Here is a 12147-nt window from a genome sequence, read left to right on the forward strand (position 1 = left end):
GATAGATTATCACTCTCACTCGTCACATCGATGTCAGAGTAACTGACTCTACTTAACAATTCGGTATTTGTGTCCATGTTATCAGTGTCCTTGTCTGTAGGACTCTCCACTCCATTAACTGTTAGGAATTCCGTGCATTCGCTTGATGAAACATGAGCGTCGTTTGGACTTCTTGCATCTGTACTTTCCTCATCGTTTACCACGTCTTTTACATGAAGGGCAGAAGAGGTAGGTCTTGGAAGGTCACTGTCTTTTCTCTCTGACGGATTTTCTCCCAATGTTTTGACAATGTCTCGGAGATCGGTAAGATTTCTTCGCATGAAGCTGATGCTTGAGAGTGGTATATCACTAAGGCTTAACGTTACTGAAGAACTATCTTCATCTTCCTTGCAAGACGCGCTGTTCACATCACTCCATTTCGACTCTGTGTTGTCAGAATCCCTAAGGTCCATGTCAGAAGTATCCTCCTCTGGGGACATGCTAAAATCAGGCACAGTGTTCATGTCACACAGAGAGTTTGCCACTCTTTGTACTCCAGAACTGTGTCTGGTGAAAAGTGACGAAGTTGTAGATGTCATAGCAGAATGGACATCGAGCGCCTTTGATACGGCGTCATGGACAACGCTAGCAGCAACATCTTTGAAGCTTTGCTCGCATGGTTCCTCCTTATTACACGCGATATCAACTACAGATTCAGAGAGCGCATAGTTTCCGTGATACTGAATTTTCATGAATGAAACTGCATTTTGCCACATGCCTTCTGTAACTGCGCGAGCGACAATTCGCGAGGCAACAATATGGTGACTGATATCAGAGTCCACTTCTTCACTGACATGCCGCCCATCAGGTACATCAACTCGACGACTTGCGTAAACGCCTCCTTCAGAAGGACCGAAAGCTGTCAGTTGTGATTGTACACCAATGTTCGCTGTTGGGGGTGACGGACGAGTCGGGAACACAGCATACATAGTTCTCGAAAGAAACTCCAGCAGTGTGTTACAGTAAAATAAGCCCGCACAGATACTCCTCATATACTTCAAAGATTCAAGACAGCGCGATAAGACTGAAATCCCTGCAATTTGCATGCTGGAATAGAAGTCACAAGCAGTTCTAGATGAAAGGATATGAGTTTGTGTCTGCCGAAGTCGAGAAAGCCATCGAGTTACAAATTCTTCATTATGTTTTTCATCATGGTCTGGAAACATTGCGTCTTCCATTCGATGTGACAGTCCATCTCCAAGGGCGGATTTTTCTTCATTAAAACCGCAAAGGGTCTCCCAAGGCAACGTGAATATGCCTAGCACCAGATTAACTGATTCGATAAATTTTGTGTTTGTCCAGCCGTGATACTGAAGTGATTCTTCACTCAAACTTGGAAATAAGGCCCTCTCTAACTCTACGGATAGGTTCATCTCATCGAAGCTCACAGTCTCCAAGGCGAGATTAATGACAATGCTTATGTACATAATACTAACTGCCCTTGTTAGCACGCCCAACACGAAATCTTCAACCTTCGCACTGATGTCAGAAGTGTCTCCAACTTGTTCAGATTTTGCTTCGGAGGCAGGGTTGGTATTGGGTGTTTGATTCAACTCGGACAGAATGGGCTTTGATACAGCTTCGTCTTCGCTGTTGTGTTCATTGTTCATCAGCGGTCCGAAGCTAGCGGTTAGCACATCATTGCTGGCTTCCAGATCTACAAAAACCAGAGAATCCGATGCATCCTTGGTATTCAAAAACTGCGCACTTTCCTCGTTGAAGAATTCCTGCTCATTGGATGAGGTTGGCTGAGGTGAAGACGTCTGGTCAATTTCAGACGGCATTGTGCCCACGTCCTGTCCTTCATCTACGCCCGTATTTTCTTCGCCTATTTTGACAAAAGTTGAAGAGTATGCGTCCGAGATTTCACTAGTTATAAATGAGTCACGTGCTCCGTCATCGTCGTGTTCGTGGCTTACTACCTCACCATATTCAAAGGCTCTCATCTCTTCTCTCAAATACTCCTGAGCAATATCAACTCTGCTCAAAGTCTCTTTGGAAGTTTCGTCGGAAAGACCGAAATCTTTTTGATTGGTATCTGTACAACTTTGGTCAGCTTCAAATGTACCTGTGCTCCCAGACTCCTCAGTAGAGTCAGTCTCGACCTCAAGGAGATTTGTGGACGTTGAGTAAGAATTTGCATCAGAGACCATCGATGAGCTGGTTTCGACGGAGGACGTGAACCGACTGCTCTCTACGTCAGAAGACGGAAGGAAGCTCTGCTGTATGTGTGATGAACCATCTGTATCTGCGCTTGCGCGCATATGAGTTGACGCGTTGGAGGAAGTGTTGGCTGCAATGCTGGCCATTGAAAAGAGAGAATTTCGTATGACGTTCGCTATTGACATCCTGCTTGTAAAGTTCCCTTTACTACTCGAACTGCTCTCGTACGTACTGTTTGTACCGTCACTTGACTGTAGCTGGCTTGAATTTGATGGTGCTTGCTCTTGAGGGTAATCTACTCGATTTTCATTCGAACTTGGTTCGGTCGGGCTGAAGTCGGAGGCGGAAACTCTCTTTTCCGTAATCAGAGAATTAGAAGTTGAAACAGACGATGTTCCTTGGTATGAAGTGTTTTCTTCACCTTCAGGTGAGAACACTGTTGACGAAACATCTTCATCTGAAATCAATTCCGCTGACCTTTCTGCACGAGAGCTAAATAATGATGATTCTGTATTCCTTGACCAGGAAGATTCACCTTCTGAGGTAACGGTGTCATATTCCCTGGTGATCTTTCTTTGAGCATAAGGTAAACTATCGACGTCCTCATTCACATCTGATGTAGTGATTAAAGATGATGACTCTGAGTTCTTCTTATAGGACAATGTTCCGCTCTGCACCAAGTTCAACTTTGGTTTTGTGTCACTGTCAGCGCTCTCTGCCAGCTCAAAAGACGTTGACGGTAAACTATCGACGTCGTCATTCACATCTGATGAAGTGATTAAAGATGATGACTTTGAGGTCTTCTTAAAAAACAATGTTCCGCTCTGCACCAAGTTCAACTTTCGTCTGGTATCACTGTCAGCGCTCTCTGCCAGGTCAACAGATGCTGAAGAAGTTTCAAGATCTTGCTTGCCGTTTTCACTCGGACTTAGATCGCTTGGACTGTATTTTGAGGCAGGATCTCTGTTTTCCTTAAATAGTGAACGAGAAATCGAGACAGAGGATATTCCTTGGACGGAAACGTTTTCCTCATCTTCATGCGAGAAAACTGTTGTCGAAACATCTTCATCAGAAGTCAATTTTGCTGACCTTCGTGCAGACGAACTGGACAATGATGATCCTGTATTCATTGAGCGGGATGATTTACGTTCTGGGGAAGCAGCGTCATGTACCCCGTTGATCTTTTTTTGTACATTAGAAACCATTTCCACATCGTCATTCACGGCTGATCTAGATATTAGAAATGATGATTCTGAGTCGTTCTTGCCAGTAGACATCAACGAACTTCCAGAGTCTGGTTCAGAAACGCCGTCTGTTTCGTTAAATATTTGACGAAATAAAAGAGATTTTCCTCGCTCGTTTTGTTTGAATGGTTGCACAGGTCCTACTCTTGAAACTTGTGCTTGCTCAGAATTTTCCGTGGTAGAGGTAGAAGGTAGTATGTTCCCATTGTATGGCATCTCTTGATTTGCTAGCCTGCTTCTACCAGACTCGTCAGATCCTGCAGAAAGATTTTTCGAGGCCGAAGTTGTCACATGAAATGAACTTTGGCCATCAACCTGAGATGATGCACCAGACCCATCTATGCAGCATTCATCTCCGCGCATATTCTGCCTTTCTTCTGTTGACGTCGAGTGGGAAATTGCCTTGCGCGTATCTTCGGACGGTGTATTGGAATAGTCCTTCATCGGCGAAGAATTATCAGTTGAATGGCTGATGTTACCCGATGTGACATAATCGGAAATCCCGTCTTTACTCCTGTGGACAGATGTATTTTTGCTGTCGTCTTCAGGCAAAATTTCTTTGGTTCCTTCGGACATCGTGTCAGAGAGATGTCTTTCAGGTATGGTGCCGTTGAAGGAAAATTGCGATCCTTTTTCATGTGGAGAGTCATTCCGAATTTCATCCTGGTCTTGCTTGTCACTATCAGTTTCATGGTTGTACACTGAGGACGAATTGAGCGGAACTCTGACGCTTTTAGTCGCACTGCTTTGGCCCTCTGAAGACATTTCCGAAGCAACTTCAAAGTCTGACGAGTCAACAGGGACCGACCGTGAGTTCTTCCTTTGTTTCTTTCTTCGTTTTACCAAACTCTTCGATCTCTTGACATCTTCCGGCTCCGTTTGATTTGAGGTTCTCCTTGAATCAGTATCGGTGTAGTCACATCCCCAGTCATCAGGTGAGATGCTTGCACTCGAATCCTCAAAAGACTCCTGTTTTTCGGTCTCAACCACCGTGGTTTGCTTATCTTGACCAGAATTGGCTAGTGTTGGCGTAGTAGCTCCTCGCTCATTGTGCTTGAGCCTCCGATGGAAGTCTTCCGCTGTAGCTGCCTCGTAGTTAGGCGAATCATGGCTTACGGAAGCTGGTATAGACGCGAGCCTGTCGGTCATAGTGCTGGGTTCTCCGTTTGGCTGTTCAAACTTTCGTTTAAGGCTTACGGGAGAATGTTGCACACCTTGCATTGGCACCGTGGATTTTTGTTCACTCTCGTCACGTACAGAGTTACGTGTATCATATTCAAAGTGACGATCTACGAGGTTGTTGTGAAGAATTACCTTCGCTGAAACTTCATCAGCTTCTGTGGCAAAATCAAAATTAAACGTACAGTGCATTAGAGGCTGATGAATTTAATTTCGAAGAAGTACATATATCTTGAAGATTACACTAACTTGATATGAGTCACATGTACTGAAAAACTGTTTACTTTTCACACCCACTTTTGTATGAACGTTGTATCACTTCATCACGACATATTATATATTAAAATGCATTAATAGATACAGTATACAGTAGGCAATGGCAGTGGTGCCTGTCGTAATAGCAGATTAAGCAGCAAAGAAACATGGCCGATGAATAGGATAAAATGCACATCGTAGCATGCACAAAATTAACACTTTTACTGCAAGCAGTTTCGTGGGCAGTCTACTATTTTATAAGATCACGAGGAGCTATTAAACTTCTATGCAGGAGTGACTATTACATTGCACGTAATTCTCACTTCAGGGAATGTTATAGCAGTGGTTGAGGTGAGGATTCAGCTTTTATTATTATTTTTTGCAAGATATTTAGAAACCGCTTCATTAAATGTTGAAGAGCACACAATTCTTAGAGGATATACAAAACCAGGTTAAAACAAAAGTAGCCTAATAAAAGGTGGGTCCAACCTTTCAGAAATTAGGATTGTTTTGTTTAGATATCTCTGCCATCTCAACACCAATCTTTCTCAAATTAACTCTGAATTCCTCTTGGAATTATAGGTTTTCATATTTCTCATCATCTGAAAAAAAAAAATTGTCACTAAAATCTTGGAAACCTGAACCCCACTTCAACCGAAATTGTACGTTTTCTTTCACAAAATGTAGGCAGATCAGGGAAATGAACACCTGTAATCCTTCAAGTGTACGTTTTCTAAAGCCGTCATCCACATAGCTATGTGTGAAATTTCGTGTAGAGCTACGCTTAATCAGTCGTTTTTGTACGTACCGAAGCTAATCATTACAACTAAATGGTCTTCGTTAGTTTGACAAACGAAGGAACAAACTCACGTGATTTCGGAGCAGACGCATCAGGGCGGAGTGTACCGTTAACGTCTTCATCTCGATTGATTCTCCGTTTGATAATGACATCATACTGGAAGGGGGATTAGTTAAGAAATAAAGATAACAAAATCATTATACACACAGAGATAGCAATTCACTCATCATGCATAACACACTTGTGTCTCACCACTCCTCAACAAGTCCACCAATATCGAAATGATTTTCTTTTTCCTGTGTGATATAAGCATATGAATCATGCATGTTTCTGCGTGATAAAGCTTTGAGATATTCAAGGTTTGACGTCTCGTTTAGTTCCTCAATTTGGAAATTCAGGAAAAACGTCTATTTCCCTTTGATTATGACAAGAATTATGTTCGACAACATCTTTGTTACCCCAATAGTGTGGAGTTTGCAGAGGACAACTCGTCATTTTTCATATTTCAGAAGGCACTAAGATATATTGTAGGAAATGCAAGTTTGGAATATCAATCTTACATATCGTCGCTGGGGTGACAAGATCTTGGACCTGAAATTTTGGTGAAAATGACTTTTTTTGTTGTTGTTTAAGGGTCAGATAATCAGTTAAGTGATATCCTGACCAAATCCTAGCAGTCTTATCCCCAAAATGAAGCTACCACTGCATATTAAAGGAAAGGCTATCCCATTTGATATAGTGTTTTGGCTGCCATTTTTTATACTATCCTGAACATTTGACATTTTGTAGATACGAGGTCTTGTTACCCCAGCAACGATATAAGAAAATACCTTTGCAATCGTTATCAAACCTCTTCCCCGCAATAGCGTGGAATTGTCAAGTATTGTCCACGCATTTCGTTAAATAGATATTTTCTAGTTTGAACTGACATTGCGAATTTTGCGAAAATGGTGAACGTGGCGAACTGTGTGAATATACAACATGAATAGTTCTATTTCAAATATCACCCTTTCAGGAACCATGCATTTCATTATTAAGCAACACTAGTGTGGACTGATGTAGGTTGATTGATTACCGCCTGCCTTATACGAGAAGACCTTGCTCATTCGAGGTAAAAGACCCTGCCTCAACCCTTTCACCGCCCCTTTTTATTATTATTATCATTATCATTATCATTATCATTATTATTATCATCATCATTTTTATATAGCGCGTAATACCTTTGGCCTTTTTAGAAAGAGAAAGAGAGAGTACTTCAAGGCAATTTAATTTTCTAGCAATTTACCGCAGCTAGAAGACCACCAATATCGCTGTCATCGCTTGTGACGAGTGGACTGCTGGTTGACGAGACTACGGGTCTACTCCCCTCGTCCCTTCCGATTTCAGCTCCCCGGGTGTAACCATGGTACTCAGCGTCAAGCGCGTCATCTTCCTCCTCGGTCTCCTCGATGGTGTGAAGGTTTCTTGGGGGAGGGAGGCGGATTGGTTGTGCGTCGTTTTGCTCCCACAGGCTCATCGCCAGCTCCTCGTTAGATACTCTGCATTCCTCTCGCTTTTCTTTCACCTTTGTGCAGAAAGACGACAGCACAGCCTACGTGTTTGCTTTTGTTTTTGTTTTTTGCTCATGCTGTCTGACCCTTGCCTTTGTGATTGCACCCCCCCCCCTTGTACATTAATGAACTTCGTTAGTTAGCGGCACACTTGTGAAATATTTCATTAACCTTTAGTAGGGAAATATTGCTTCGGCTGACAAATTCCAGCAGACATTACTTTACAGAAATAAGAAAGAATTCAACCCTACAGCTATCCTATTCAATTTGTAAGGTGCAATATATGTATGATAATATCTTTTCTTTGGTCCATTGTGAAAAGAAACTTAACAACCAATGTGTCCTTTCCCGTTGTAAATCTGTTTAAATATTGAGTAGGGTCTACAAAGTACTTGAATAATTTCGTATATTGTATGAGAAACATCTAACAACTGTTGTCTAATGTACTGCATGACTTGTTGGCAGGCTAATCACTAATTTATGTCAACCTTGATTGCTCTACCAAGTTTGACTATTAATTTCCACTACTGCTCTGTACAGTTGCTGCATAAGAGGGCTTACTGAAATTCATACTTGACCTCTTACCTTAGTAGAAAACGTCAACAAAATGTTACAATGTTTTACCTGACACACGAATCAATCTGAGGGAAGAGACCTAGAATAATTGCATAAATACAGGCAGATCCAAGATATAATTACTTTAGACAGAATACCTTCTAAGTGCCCCGTCGGATTTCAAACGTTTGCTAAATGTGATTACCAGTGTTGCATCTAATGCATTAAATTAGTACAGGATGTTCGAATAAAAAGGGTTATCACTTTTAAAGCTCCATAATATCATTCGAACACTGTAATTATCTTCGTAAAACAGCACATTGCTCATGTTGAGTAGAAAGATGTAGTGTGTCTTGTACTGTGAGTGCACTTGTCAATATTTGTGAGAGTGTGTTTGACGCTATCTGTCAATTGCTATTCTGTCAATTAGTACCAAAAAAAAAATTATGGCCAAAATAATCACTAACACTGAATCTTTGGCTCAATCAAAGAGATTTTCCCCAGTTGAGGAGAAAATCTCTTTGGGCTCAATAAGCTTCCATAACGAAAAAATATATATAATAATAATAATAATAAATACAGAAGGTGATCCGAGAGGATACTCGGATCATCTAATACTCAGCTAAATTACAAGCGAAGACAGTGGCGACATAAAAGGCAATTCTCTGTGAGTTTATCAGTGTTAATTGCATTTAGTTGTGGAACTAGTCAATCGACTCAAGCCTACCGGTGTCTCGTAAAGACCAGTTTCTCGCATCGGCAGTGAAGACGATTTGTCACACGAATGCTCAGTGCTGTCGGCACAAGTTCGACGATTGCGGCAGGGGGCCGGAAATACGTCCTCTGCTGAAGATGGGCCTGACGAGTCCTCTTCGATGGCCCGAAGTATGCCCATGAGGACGGTGGCCAGAACTGGGTGTCTCTCTTCGTCTCCAGCCACAGCCATAGTCTTTAGCACTATGCAGACAATCAGAGTGACAAACAGTTGATAAAGGTCATTTTATAATGCGCAATGCTATGTAGTGACCACAGTATAGTACAATGTACTAGTATTCGTAATTGTGTGCATGACCGGCGGAACGGGGGGGGGGGGGGGGGGCTCGGGGCCCCACACGTTTTATGCACCATACAAAGGAATACATAAGGGTTAAGGTGTCATCACTTTTGCCCCCCCCCCTTTTTTTTTTCAACCCGAAAGTACATTAGTGGCACTAAAAAGAAATATTTGCTTGTCGCTGAAGAAACCCGGAAGTGGAAGGGGAGAGATGAGCTGATGACATTTTTTTTTTTTTTTTTTTTTTGCTTGATAGCTCATGAAACGTCGGAAGTGGGCCCCAACACTTTTGAATACGCTCCGCCGGCCCTGGTATAGTCTACTGTATATACAGTACTCTAGTCTAGACATTAGATAGGCCTAAGGAGGTGGAGATTACTTTTAGCACATAGAGCTAGGTTTAGCTAGATCTAGAACTATTTTTTTTTTTTAATCTAGACCTAGGCCTAACGTTAGAACAGTAGTAGTAGAACACCGTAGCAGATGTAGGACCTAAATGTGTTCTACAATAACTTCTAGGAGAACTTGACTATTAAAGGCCTGGACTAGTGATGGTAGAACAAAGAACAGTTTTACTTTTAGACGAGACTGAATACTAAAAAAAAAAAAAAAAAAAAAAAAAAAAAAACCTCGTCAAACTGGTTACTAAATAGACTGGTCTAGATCTAGGTCTAGATCGTCGCCAAACAATGAATAGTGTAGGCCTACATTTTCAACAAAAGTCAAAACATTCTTTGCCAATCTTTAATCGTCCATGTATACAAATGTACATTGCAGATCGCACATTTCCACAGTAAAACTGTACTTTTCAGGGATATTTCCGTTGCATTGGGGGTATATTACCCCATTACAATATAAATCATGGGCGTAAATCGGGGGGGGGGGGATGGGGGATATATCCCCCCCCCCCCCCGAAATGGAGGAGGGGGGATGGCCTGTACAATCATCCCCCCCCCCCCCTGAAATTTGAGAAAAATGGAGGAAACAGAAATGTGATTGTATCAATTTTGGCATATTGCATGACGTTCGTACGCCCTCCTTCAGACAGGTAACAGAGCTGAACAGTATTCTATCTTGTAGGATAATGTATAATTTTCTCAAGCGCTCGCTTCGCTCGCTCGCAAAAAAAGTAATATCGACATAAGGTATGGTCCAGACGTTGACAACGTCAAATAGCATATAGGCTTACATGTAAACATGCTATGACGCTAGCAACTCGGGACTATCTGCAAATTATGTACGAAAACAAACAAACAAACAATGACAAAAACTATACCGCCATAATTAAACCCCCTCCATTTCCTGAACCATTCCTGAAACGATGATGACTCTGATACTGTATCTATGGGCATACCAAGGGATGATCAGGGTCGTCGAATCTATCTCGGGGGGAGTTGGGGGAAGGGGCATGTGCCCCACCCCTATACGGAAATGTTGGGGGGCAGACAAATCATTTGTTCCCCTAGCAATTCCCGAGATGAGGACAACTCTCTTTATGGAAAATTGTCCAACAATCGCCAGAACTATGCACCGGATCGTTGAATTTCAATCAAAAATATACAAAAGCTCCGCTACTGGGTCCCTTTCGATAGACTTTGTACACTTTTGAGATCGACATATTTCCTTTATCAAAGAGTGTGCAGCAAATCTTTCACTTACATTAATGTTCCCTCATTTAATGCAGAGGCGTCGATTGAGAGGGTGGGGGATGGTGGCCCATAAACTTGTATTGGGGACAAACATGTCATTTTACTCCTCCTCGTAACTCCCGAGATGTGGAGATATTTTTACGTTTTTGATAGAAAACTTTCTAAATTTAATCACCCAAAGATGGCTGAATTTCAATTCTGAAAATACAAAACCTCCCTCGCGTAAGAGGGGGATAGGCCTAACCCCTTCCATATCCTCCCCTTTCAGTCCTTTCTACTTAATACGCTTTAGATTGACAGATTTTAAAACGTTTCATCTAAAGTTTGCACCAGGTCTGTTACCCACAGTTTAAAAAGATGCAAATGTTCCGTTGGTGTGAGGAGATATCTAGATACTTTCAATTAACGGAGGGTTCCCCCTCCCCTAAAAAAATAGTATACATTTCTGGGATTGAAATTTTCCCAGATTACATCATTAATGTGTTTACGAGATATTTTCATCTGAATTCTAAAAATGCAAAAGCACCCTCGTATGCAGGGGCGTCGATCCTGGAGGACAGGGAGCGCGGACGGGGGAAGAAGGGAGGGGCAAACATATCATTATAATCCCCGATGATTCCCGAAATGAGGAAAATTTTCTTGCCGCGTTTTTTGATAGAAAACTGGAAGGGTGGTGTTAGCACTCGCCCACGCCTTCTCCCTGCTCGTACGTCCCCTCCCCTCCCCCCGCCCCTATGCATAAAAGTAGACTGTGGTTACACTTCGAACATGAACAGTTTTCCAAATATGCCACAAAATGTATGTACCAAAACGTTTAAATGCAATCAGCATGATCAGAAAATACAGAATCTCCCTCGTGTAGGAAGGGGGAATAGAGAATAGGGCTTCTCCCTTCCAATCTTCTCTGATTGACAATTTTCCAGATATTCCAACAAAAGTGTGCACCAGATTGTTGAATTGAATATGGGAGACGTATCTTGCCACCCTCCCATTGCTTGGTCCCCTCCATAGACTTAGTATACTTTGGGGAATGACAATTTCCGAACTTCCCACAAAAAAGTGTGCTTCAGATCGCTCTATTTCAATTCTATATAACGCAAAAGCTCCGTCTTGTGTTCCTCCTCCCACACCCTCCCCCCCAAGTTCTACCTCATTAGACTTTTTACATATAACACAAAGATGGTGCACACTCGGAATAAGAGGTAAATTCCATGATTTTAACACTATCCTGAAAAAGCCCTATTTATTTCTTCAATTGTTTTTTTTTGGGGGGGGGGCGCTGGAAAAAATTCCAAGTATTGCAGTAAAAGTTTGCACCAGATCGCTGAATTTCAGGTCTGAAAATGCAAAATCTCCTTCGTGAGGGAGGAGAAATTCCCCTTATCTACACCTTCGTGTGCTTGTTTTTCCTGTTTGAATTGCTTAACAGACAGCGTTCATGATAATTATTCATCGTAAAAATTAATACAATGAGTTTATTCAAATAATACCATTTTATAGGCAAAATTGTTCATTGTAATCTACATCAAATTATTCTGCTACCTTAAACAATTGGACTGTTTCAAAACAATAAAAGACCCAAACGTGCATAATATTGGCAATTGCACCATTTACAACATCAAAATGCAAAAAGTTCTCACGTGGGAGGGGGGACACCCCC

The sequence above is a fragment of the Diadema antillarum genome, unplaced genomic scaffold (assembly GCF_040938485.1).
Source record: "Diadema antillarum isolate AM-2024a unplaced genomic scaffold, OU_Dant_1.0 seq00001005_RagTag, whole genome shotgun sequence".
Classification (NCBI taxonomy): domain Eukaryota; kingdom Metazoa; phylum Echinodermata; class Echinoidea; order Diadematoida; family Diadematidae; genus Diadema; species Diadema antillarum.